Source organism: Macadamia integrifolia, chromosome 14 (genome assembly GCF_013358625.1).
Source record: "Macadamia integrifolia cultivar HAES 741 chromosome 14, SCU_Mint_v3, whole genome shotgun sequence".
Classification (NCBI taxonomy): Eukaryota; Viridiplantae; Streptophyta; class Magnoliopsida; order Proteales; family Proteaceae; genus Macadamia; species Macadamia integrifolia.
In genome coordinates, this window is record NC_056570.1 from 8005680 (window position 1) to 8018252 (window position 12573).

The 12573-nt window shown below is 37.3% G+C and overlaps 1 long non-coding RNA gene across 1 annotated transcript; it reads right to left on the minus strand.

Moving 5' to 3' along the window:
* Nucleotides 1–235: 235 nt before the first annotated feature.
* LOC122061516 lies at nt 236–2175 on the minus strand. The gene is made up of 3 exons (XR_006134662.1): nt 2108–2175; nt 410–495; nt 236–296 (listed from the first exon to the last, which is right to left on the minus strand). It is a non-coding gene; the product is annotated as an uncharacterized LOC122061516 (long non-coding RNA).
* Between the last annotated feature and the right edge of the window lie 10398 nt (nt 2176–12573).

Sequence of the window (12573 nt, forward strand, 5' to 3'; positions counted from 1 at the left end):
GAACAATATAATTCACTGTAACAAAAAGTCTTAAAATGGAACTAGAAACATGTTATTGTGAATTTTCAGTAGAAGAACCATAATTGTAATACTATTTACGAAATGCTCTAAAAAAAATATGAAATCAGATTTATTTGTTTGATATAAAAAAAAAATTGAACTACTGCAACAAAGGGGACAACACTTGCTATAAAGAACAGGAAAGAGAACTACTTCCTCTCTTCCTCTATCACACTTACTGTGTTCAAAGCCAATAAGCCCAGTTCAGCTGAACCTAACTCAATGTCAGAAGTTCTCTGCATAATAAAAAGAATTGTATCATATTTTTCCACTCTTTTAATATTTCTTTGAAAAATATATGAGAGAAATATTCCTAAAAATAATCATATAAGACATATTCTACATGTACCTCTGGATATTGGCGACTTGAAGCTAATGTAAGAACTAAATCTGGCCATCTTAAGATAGGGCTCTCAGTTTGATTACCTGACATACCTTGGGAACAATATTTAAGCTGAATATTAGATATTGTATTTGGGATATCATATACCATTTTGATTTGCATCACCAACCAACATGATATATGGTGTTACTGCAACTAATAGTGGCAAGCCTACATGGCTAATAATGAACAATAACAAAGTGAGAAATTATGTTTTGATGATTTGTTAATATCTCTAGAAATGTGTCATCTTTGAGAGTATAGTTGAGCTTATTAGAACTTCAAGGTATTTAATTTTTACACTAATTGAAAATTAGCATAAACAACATTCAAGGGTATATGATATTTTTTTTTTCCAGTTCTAATATAGAATGAAGTTACAAGAAAATATAAAAATATGAACTACAGTACACTTTGCTATTACCATATCAAGTAATATAAATTGGCATGGTTTAACAAAGTAGTACTATAAAATGTGTAATGAAAGATATATACTAAAAATTATTACAAAAAAATTCATTACGAGAACAAATAAATTAATTTATTATGCAAGATATTAATTTTATGAATCATAGATAGGAAAAAAAATCCGAGAATTTACTGAATTTATTGTCACACAAAAAGGATAATGAAAAAGAAAAATGCCAGTTCTTTTGATCAACTCGAGCATACTAGTGTTTGAACCTAATTCAAGAAATGAGCCACGCTTAGGGTTTCTGAAGAACACTTACACTGGACGTTGGACTATTTAAGGTTTGAGATATTTTTTAAAAAATTAAGCTTCTCTTCCACTAACTTTGAGAGCTGGAAAATATAGGTATGTCAGTAGGCAGATAAGTTTGTTAAGTGAGGCCAATTTTGAAGTCCTTTTCTATTATTCTCTAGAGTTATATCACTAGCAGGACCATGGACAAATGCTATGGTAAGCGTTGGGCTGGAAATCCTCAGCCCCTCTTAACTCAATTTAAAACTAAATTGGGTTTGAACTGCTGTCCTTATTAACTAGGAGACTTGATTGCTCTTTTTGTTAAAGATCAGGTTAATTTGTGTAAGATGGATTAGACAAGATTGAGTTCGGCTTAGTCAACTCAAAATCTAAAAAAGTTAATCAAGTTTAGTTCATAGATTGGGTCCTGAAAGTTTAAAGCCATCCAATGTGCAAGGAGTTGCCCTAGTGGTAGATATGCATAATAGGAAATAGATAACATTATGTATGTGTGTATGTATATGCTTGGATTCTTGTGTTGTGTTTTTTTTTTCCCCCTTGGCATAGGTAATTCAATTTATTGAAAAGAGGAGAAAAATATACACAGCCTAAATCAAACATCTAGGGCTTAGGGCTAGCACCCCTAAGACCATAAGAGCTACAACCAACTAGGGAATAAAGGCAAAACTAAAAGCAAAGAACATCAACTACAATCACACATGGAACAATTTTTTTTTTTAATCAACAAATGAAAAAATTATATTAGAATAAGGAGATGTACAAAGAAAGCGTTCAGACATACCTAGATGATCACACATGAAACAAAGATGTGTATAAATGCACAAAATATAAGAGTTCATTTCTAGTGTCTTGTGAATTTAGTTTATGTTTCTTTGCAGAAAAGTTGAAACTCCTGTCCATATTATATTCTTAGAAAAAGTTTCAATAGGCATGTTTACCTGAGTTGTTGTCAGAAGGTTGAGTTATGTTGTTTGTTGAAGCCATGATATATAAAAGTATGATTTCCTGAAAATGAAATACAGTTACATAGAGCTTGTTAACAATTCACTTAATGGATATACAATTTTGGATATAAAACCTATATTAACAAAATAAAATAGTAATACCATATGTTGCAAAGTTTGTATTTTACATAGACCTTCCTTCTTGAATTAAATTGAAATTAATAGAATCCTCCCCCATGTCGCCACTTCAAAAAACAATAGCTCTTATTGGAGGGGACAAACAGACCTCCCCCTTTCTAACAATGTTAAAAATGGAAAGAGGCATATGTTGCAAGATTCCTCTTCTTTTTTTTTTAAATAAAATTACAAATTTCCCATTTTAAATTTTAGATCTAATAAAGTCGATAATCAATCAAGTGGTCAACATGTGTCAACATGGGATTAGGTCATCTAAATAAGATCAAAAGTTTGTTAATATTTTCCCTCTGCTAAATGGAAAAGAAAAAGGATAATGAATATTGTGGAACCAATAAAAAGAATGAGTATAAGTGAGTGCTTTTCTTCCCTCTTAATACCTAATTATGTACTTATTTATAAACTGGGAGATTCTATTAACTGCTTTGTAATGCATTGGAGATCAAAGTAATCTTACTTATATAAATTGGAAGAAAAAAAATTACATAAATCCCTTTTTTTTGGGTTGCTAGCTCCAAACTCTTTCCCTTTTATTGTTAGCAAACCCCACCACAACCCCCTCCCCTCCCAAAAAAATAAAAAAAAACAAAAGCCTCAACGCACCAAAATGGGGAAAATAAGATATGGGTACCAACTTTAGTTTGGATTGGGACATTTTTATAGTAAAAATAAGATCAAACCCAAACCCTGTCCAACGTGGCTATATCAAACATTCACTCTCCTTATAAACAACTGGGATGGTTTGAGTTGAGTGCAAAAAACATACCACTACAGAGATTACAAATTAAAAAATAACACTACATGTCACAAAATTAAATAATCTGACTCGTCATATGTCATTTAAGAGCATGGAGGTTTTATTTTTTTTGCTAATGACAGGTATCAGGTCTTTGGATTGACTAATCCCATGAATCTATATTGATCCCACAACTGCATGGATCAGGTCATATCGAAGTTGAATGAAAACCATTCAACTTTCACTGAAAGCAATGAAGAACACTAAACATCCCGTGTGAGTGACCCAAGATATACTGAATGAGAGTCAAACTTAGAAAGTTCGAGTTTACAACTTGTATCATATAAATGGATCAAAAAGTTAATTAAAATTTTCACTCTAAATGGGGAAAAAAATTAGATGAAAGAGTTGCAGTGAGTGAGAAAAGCCCATGCTAACTCCATCCTGTCCCTGTTCTCTATTTCTCCTTCGCACATATCAAATAAAAGAAAAAGAAAAGAAAATAAAGTGGTAGGTTACCTCCTCCATCAAGGCGAAATCTGAGTCAACGAAGAAGAAGAAAAAAAAAGGGAATATCAAATCAAATCAAATCACGGTCATCGAAGGCCCAGAACAGGAGAGCGATGCCCACTACCGCCTCAACAACACTTCCCTGACCAAGGGAGCCCGCCAGCATCTTAAGAAGACGGTTGAACAAAGGGGTTTCCATTGGAGGTAAGTCAAGGATTCCAAATGCTCCCAATTACAGCAGCCAAGGAAAGGCTAACAAGGTAGGTCGTCACCGGCAGAGGAAGGATTCCACCACCCTGAGAACGGCCATTGAGGTTAGATGAACTTGAACGGATAGGGACATGTGGGCGGCGAGATTTCGAGTACCGTCAGCGAAAGATTTGCCTAGCTCTGGAGTGGTGGTTAACCACTTAGAAGAGTGAATAGATGGTTCTTACAAAAAAAACAAAAGAGTGAATAGAATAAGTGGTGGTGAATGGAAGGGAGACTCTAATTAAGAACTGTAGAATGGTTACCTGCAAAAGAGCAAGAACAGATGATGATCGAACAGAAACCCAAAAACAATAATTAACCCAAATTTTCTTCCAAAACATGATGCTATAATGAGTTAAAAAGAATAACTATAGCTGCCTGCAAAAACGCCCAAAAACAGTGATCAACCTGAATTTTCTTCGACGGCTTCTGATAACCGGCCTTTATCAAAAAGACTTCTGAGTTCTAACAACGGCGCCACTTTATAGACAGCAGTCACATCAAAGAACCGCGTAGTGGTTAAGCTCACGATATTAACGGACCACGCGTGTACTTTGGTCTCGAAATCATATCAAAAAAAAAAAAAATCTCTTCATAGGAAATTAAATGGCAAAAGTTTTTTTGGGTAACTAGTAGCTTTCGCAATTAGCCTGCTCTTTTATCTTTTCGTGCTCTATGTGTCTAGTAGCTCACCATAGGGGCCTGGTCTTTGGTCTCGAAATCATATGACTGATGGTCCTAACTTATAAAGTAATTCATCCATGTAGGGTTCTTTACTTTTTCCTTCTTTTTTTGATTTGTTTAATATGAAAATGAATAATCAGCTAAATTATTCCAACTAGGCTACCTTGCAGCACTATATTGCTCCGGTAGTTGGGAGTTTCAATCTTTTGATCTCATTGGTTCAGTTGGGACCTTGTTAAGTCCCATGGAAAAACAAGCTACGGTTTGGTAGTTGGAGTTTTTCATCTTCAGACCGCAGTGATAAATCGGGGCCTTAAAAGTCTTCAAACCTCAAACCCTCCTTCCCTACACTGTTCTTGGTTTTTCATCACCTCTCAAGTCTTGTTATACAGTTATTGAGAATTGATCCTTGATTAACACTTGTGATACAAGTCTAGGATTGGAATAATTCTTCTAGAACAAACTTCCCTTATGCTCATAAAATGAAATGCAAAGTTATTATTTCTTAAAAAATTATGGAGAAGTGATAGACTTCACAATCATCTCAAGACACACTTCATGAGGTATCACATGTTTCTGTTTTTTAACCCAACATCAAGAATCGAAGAGAGAGAGAGAGAGAGAGAGAGTATAGTTGGAATGAAGAGCATAGATAGATAGTTGCCCACTAGTGATTTGAACCACCAGTTTGCAATTTGGTCTGGAGACCTTTTTTGTGATATCTAAAGGGATCCTTCTTGTCCCTTGTGGGGTGCTGGCCATTGGCCTTTGTTGTTGCTGTTGTTACTGTACTATGTGTTGCTCTTTCACTTTCTCTTACTCTAACAAATTCGTGGTTATTATTATAAAAAAAATTATTGTCTTTTAATTATGTTTGTATGTTTTGAAGAGATTGAGTAACATCGGTTAATTACTTAATTTGGCGGAGCTCAACTTTGTAGCAGTGCACTGGCTATAAGCCATCTGATCTTAGGGATTGTGTCCTTGCAATTAAATTGGAAAGGGACCTCTTTAGTAGCTGTGAGAGATAAATATAGGCAATATAAGGTTTGTTGTCTTTATTTTGTTTATAATTACTTGGTGATGCCTGCTCAAAGAGTGTTGATTCCAGCTTTTTTCTATAACAGTTCAAGTGTGTGGCAACATTGTCTTCTCCCCAAGAGGTTCCAGTGGCCTACTTCAATGATGTTTGAAACAAAGTCTTCTTGCAGCTTGGGGTGTTTGGATGTACAAGGTTTACTTTTTAATTCCAAGAGAAGTGGAAAGCTTTCGTTAGTGTGAAAATTCTTTGTGACTGTTCATTTTGACGGGAAACAAACTTTTATGCCTCTACTGCCTCTCATACTGTTGAAGAGTCCTTCAGGATGGAGTGACATCCTGCATCTGGTTAATTTAAAGTTCTTGCATTTGTGGAAACTGATGCCGGAAAAGTTGCATGTTAATGCCTTCGAACTGCCTTTAATAATTATTGAGTTGGCCTTCTCTTATCAAGTAAGGTCACTAGTGTTAATTACCAGTGGTTATTTTACAAAAACGGAATTCTTATAGCCTTATTACATCTTTACTTGACAACTTTCTTGAGCACATGTTAGGCCTTTAGGTGGGTCCCAGCAAATTTTCCCATTGTCACCTTTGGTTTTACAAAATGGTGTGGATATTGCTGAATCGTTTATCCTAAGAGCTCGAGCTCACTTCACACATGCTAGGGATCAAACACCCAACTGCTTAGCTCTAAAACACATGACAACTGCTTATCCAAAAAGCTTAAGCTTTTAGGTAATGACCACAACAATGTATATCAACACAACACAAAAGAAGCAACGAATTAGTAGATCCCCACATCTGGGGTAGTAGCACTTTCACAACAATGTGACTATCGTATAACAAAACAATGATTCTAGCTGGCCTACCACATATAAAAGTTCTAGTACCCCTGACAAATCACCAGCAAGTTTCAATTCTTTCCAGCCGAATTCATCCTTTCCCCCTAAGTGTCGCGGCGCAGAAATGGATTTTGAGATTTTCCCTCAAAAGTGTACATTTTGTGGAAATATATTTCTCCAGAGACTTGAGATATTCTCTACCTATTTCACCACTAAATAATTTCACCTCTGCCTTCATGGTTAGCTAGTCAGCCTGCCATGTTAGTTGATGATGCTTTATAAATCAAATAGCCATCGGAATCCACTTTGAGATGGTTTAATCTGTATGCTGCACAAGTCAGACCCAATCCAAATACATCCACAGCAAACAAATGCCACAAGGACCCTCTCTCACAACTTTGAGACTCAACTCCATGTCCTTGAAGCTCAGATGTATGGAGGATGACACATCAAGCATTTAAAGCCTTAATAGCTCATATTCACAATCTGAAGAATACTAACATCTCATGATAGCATATGGGCTAGAGAGACAAATATCTTGTTTAACAATATGAATAATCCAGATAAAAGAATAGAGAGATACAAAGCACATGATGTATTGTAGCCTATCATGGCACAGACATGTTGTCACACCTCGTTCACACAGAATCGGGCCAGTGACCGGGTTAACATCGGTTAACCCAAACCTACCAGGATCATCTGATACAATATCTCACCACAGCATACACACAACTAAGAAAGTGCTCATCAGTTCAGCGGAAGACTTAATTTACCTGTGAATATTCCCATAATACTTGATACCCAAATTGTAATACAATAGTTAAGTACACGTGGGCCTGCAGACATGATATTTACACAAAAAGAATACAATTTACATATCAAGTACTCAAAAGGAATCATAAAAAATCAGATAGTACAACTCAGCTCGGTATCAAAAGTAGAGCTCAGCTCAGTATCAAAACTGCGGTCCCACAGCATAGCCCTCGCACAAGCAATCCGTGTCGTGCTCTAACTCCTCAGGGACCCACCAATCCTCTTCAGGGAACTCAACTGTGGGACCCGACCAGTGCTCTTCAAACATATGACCTGAAAAATCATCTAAAAGAGGTGCACATGTGGGATGAGCTCATTAGCTCAGTAAGTGGAAAGAAGGACCACACAGCAGTCCACACAGCAATTCACAACCATATGCACTATATGCTATGCAATTCATTTTTAATCACATCCACCTAAACAACATTACTAAGTCTTTGGTTTAGTGCTACTACAGCCACAGTGCGCATATACTTCTGGTACGAGTCGCGAACTCCATCCCCTGATACGCCTATAGGGCTTTCGGAGAAGGTCCACCGTGAGTACTTGGAAAAGTAAAACATGTCGACCACCGGCTTTCAACATAAAGCAAATGACAGAAATTAAAGGTGCTGACTCCAGCAATTTAAAAGCAGTACGATTGGCCCTCTTGAATATACCACCGAGGTTGTCGACTATCCTAATGACCAGCCGGGCGTATGTCTAACCGCCACAGTGACCCGACAACCGTGACCACTGTTTTCCCCCAAATGGTAACCCAACACCTCAACCCCTGTTGGAAAGGGTCGTAGCATGAGAAGATGATAATCCTAAACCGCATGCTCTTATATGACATAGTACGATTGCATAGTACCACCACGTCCTATACCACGGGCCACCAATGCACTCGTTTTCAAGCCGACTACGGCATCTAGTTTATTAATGCATCATGCACAATGATGTCCACATTCATCACATAAGCATATCATCATTTGGCATTGAGAAATAAACACAACACACATAGCATAAATATGAGGATGGCTAAACTACATAGCATTTGCATGATGACATGGCTAGTCTAGATACAATTAGATGAATGCCAAACAATGCCTTGAAACAAGGCCAAGCATCATCTCCCCACTTACCTGTAATGTACAAGGACTCACACTCGGTACGGATGAGATCCGGTGCGTGAATTGTAAGATTTGGTGAACCTATCATAAGTGACCGGGGTTATTATTTCACCACTTTGGGATCAAGATTAATACGATCCAATGACAAAATCATGTTTAGAATCCTAAAAGAAGGTTGCACGTCCGTTTTGGGTCCTTTGAACGTAAAAATCACGTTGGGAGCCTCTCGGGTGGGTCGGACAGCCCACCTGTCATGACCCACCAGTCAGACCCACCAGTCCTGATCGACGGGTAAGTCGGCCCACTGGTTGGGGCCGAGGGTCCTACTAAGACCGGCAGGTAGGGTAGCCCGCCGATCGGCCTGTCGGCCTGTCGGCCTGTCGGTTGGGCCCGAGGGTCTGCCCTCTCAGGCGGGTGCCCTCAGGTGGGCCACTTGGCCCACCGGTTTGGTCCACCGGTCTTGGTAGGAAAGTGCCATTTTTTTTCCAAACTTCTCTTAATCTTTGGGGAAACAAATGGGGTTTTTCCAAACCCATTCTTCACACATTCAAAGTCTCATAAGATGGTTCTAACCTAGATCTAGGTTAGATTTAAGGAATGGAAAGCCATCTTACCTTTTTTGCTCAAGAACTCCTTCAAAACCCCAAAATCACTTCAAATCACCAATGCTCTTGCAACCGTGGAAACCCTTCTTCAAATCCTTCAAAATCAACACATAAACCATCTATTAAACCTTAGATTCATCATTTCAAGGGGGGATTTACAAGACCTCAAGAAACTCTACCCAAATCAAAGGTTTTACTTGGGTATGGTGAAAGTTTAAGGAACCCAGCCTTTGCTCACCTCTAAACGTAGATCTCGTATTGGAGATCACTTTTCCAGCGTCAGAATGGAAAGATTAAGCCTCGGCACCGGTTAAATCCTTCCCTACTTCTTCTTCCTCCCCTTTCTTCTTCTCCGTTCTCTTTTCTCCTTCCTTTTCTCTCTCCTCTTTACTCTTTTCACCAACCACCCGAATGACATAAATGAGAAAATGGAAACTCATAAATGCTATTTATACTTTCTAAAATAACTAAGTAATCACATGGGTGGGTCACTCAGGTGGGTGGATGCACCCACCTGTGACCGCCCACCTGAGGGCCAAAACTTGGCCAACAAGTGGGATTTTGATTGAATTCGGCCCTCGGCACGAATCTCACTCTTGGTATAAGATGTAATATATGTATGCGCCTTAAGATACGGCTACATACCTGCCTTATCCGTACATGGTCTTATGATATGTGCATGTACACGGCTTGGGTACACCCGTCTCCTCTGGTACTGGCTCGGACTTGTCTGGCCAGCCGGTGTTTAAGGTCACCCTTGCCATCATGGTCCATAAGGAACCCGCCTTAACTCTCTCCGGTTCAGGTCCTGCATGGTTAAACCGGGTCAACCGTGTAATCAGACCGGGTTTAAAAAGTAGGGTATTACACATGTACTATCAGTCAAAGCTACTCAGCTTCTCCCTTATAATATGAATGATAAGCCTCCAACCTTTAGAAGCATCACCCTATCTAAAAACATATGAAAAAAAAAAATTACAGTAATCCTGTGTAGATTAGGGTCCGAAACATGCTTCGCGGCTGAAAAGCACTCTGCTTGCATAACAATCCAAATGTACTTTTGCCAACCTACAAGCTTCACGTGTAAACCCGAAAAAAAGAACCGAGAAACTTCAAAGCCAACATATGCAAGGAGCAAGCACAGAAATATACAACCTACATACTTGCAAAAAAGAAACACATCCCAGAAATATGTAGTAGCGACCACAGCACATATCTAAGGCCATCACCATCAGAATCAGCCTAGACCAAGACCTAGAAGGCCCCTGAAAGGGGTCACTCCCACAGTTCATTTGCCTTGAAAAAGGAAATGGCCATACATGATTCATGCATTGTTATCAATTCTATAAATCACATTAGAGTTCAAGGTCAAATTCATAACAACATTCCATCTAGCTGAATCTATCAAACCCGTTAGATGCTTTAGTTGGAGAAGGCAAAGGCGGAGAGAGAGAGAGAGAGAGAGAGAGAGAGATAGAGAGGCATACCTATGTTTATGAAGGTGAGGGTGAACAGCTATTGGAGCCTCCAGGGATGAATGCCTTTGCCAAATGGGTGGACGAACGACTACAGAGCAACCTGACCATTAACAAAGGGAGCTAGGGCATGCCCTTAGTTTTCACGTTCTACAACTCAAGAATCTCCACCAAACGGGGGTTTTCAATAGCTTCAAAAAACAAGCTTTCGATTACCGCCTGTAAGGAGGGGATAGGGACTTGTGTGGGAGAAGAAACTTGAGTTCCGAAGAACAATATAGGTAGGTCACGTATTCAGGGGCTTCCATATAAGAGGAAATCAGAAGAAATGGTAAGGATTGGGAGACACAGGTAGGGAGAAGAAAATCGGGGGTTCTTGCTTTTCTTTTTTTCCAAGATACGCTATACCTTACCCCAAAAAAATACCTAATATGTATATCATTCTGCTGTTATATTATTAGTATAGATAAATCAACAATCAGGATTTGTTTGTTCAGATCCTACGGTGCAAAATATAACCCTCAAAAGATTCTTAAATAGGGTGTCCGACCAGAAAACCCCAACCCAAAATAAATAAATAAATAAATAAAATACCATGTTTTCAAACCTAATACGATGACACACCCTGCAATCTGTGTCCGCCCACTAACTAAATGATGGAAAATGATATTTTATCTTAGATAGGAAGTTTAGAAGAAAGTCGATCATATTAAAACCCACTATGAGAACGCCATGAAACCTATTATGAGAACACCATCACACCGCAATCTAATAGAAGATAACGTAAGAGAGTGTAGATGAAATTCTCTCGCCGTGTCTATCTCCTAACCACATTTTTTTTTGTGTGGGCGTCCCTCAAGATATGAGGAGGAATCCAAAACAAATATCAAAAAGGCAGTGTGATCTCTACACCAACACATAGGTCAATGAGATCATTACCATAGTTAGTAAGTTTGGAGACAACAATAATATGGGAACAGATATGTACGACAATTGAATGGATCACACTGTAATAATACATTTCTAAGAGTCTGGGGCAATAAAACGCGTACGGCAATGATATGGTACATGTTTAATACCATTGCTATGTAAAAATCCAGGAGCAAAAATATGGATTGATTTTGGTATTAAGATTGAACTAAAACTAATTGTTTACAACTAAATTCTAATATCTCATGCTCTCATGAATATCTATATCCAATCTAAGCTTTCCAATTGGGGATCATTTCTCAATGTTTTTGTTTTGTTTTGTTTTTTTTTTTTTTTTTTTTTTTTTTTTTTTTATTACATCTAATATTAATAAAGTTTAATCATGTCTATCATAGCTAATGTTGATAGATGATCCATCAAACACTTTCTATCATAGTAAATAATAGCATATATTTTTCAAAATAATAATAATAATAATAATAGCATGTGGATAATCATTTAACAAATTAAAATATTATTATTGATATTATCTTATCAAACAAAAAAATCCACAATAAACCCTATTGTTGCGGATTTGTATTCTAAAACTGAATCAGATCGTCTATAGGTCCATTCAGATATTCAATAAATCAATTTTAATAACCAACAATTGATTAGTAATTAAGGTATGATTTTAGATTAATTAATAAAATTATAATTAAGTAGACTTCATATGCTAATGGATAAGAATAAGTGGGTGGACACATAAGGTATTTGATTAATAGATTTAGGAGAAGCTTGAAACAAAGTTAATAAATGATATTAGGCAGTAAAACATTTTTGTCCTTTTGAAATTTTTTTGATGATGATGTATTTTTGGATCTTGAAATTTCGCACGAAAATTTAAGAATATATTTATATGGGAACAAAAAGTATGCGCCGCCCTTGTATAGATTTCATTATATTCTTCTCACATAGTATATATTGGGGCCCACATTGACATTCTTTCTATCATTTTTTGATCATGTAAACCCCATTTAAATGATACCATTTTCCAACCCTCATTGGTGTAGCGTATAGATTCCTTCTTACGTTGCCCTTGAAGGAAATGTCCAATAATACTTCAATCAACGGTTCTTATATGGCTACGATTGTGTCTATTCCTTTCTTGTCCCTTCTAAAAAAATGAACCCTTGTACCCATCCTTATTCCTCTCTCTTTTCTTAGTTATTAGAACCACTGTTAGTTAAAACGGGAACGGCAAAAAAAGGGAAACGTACGGTATG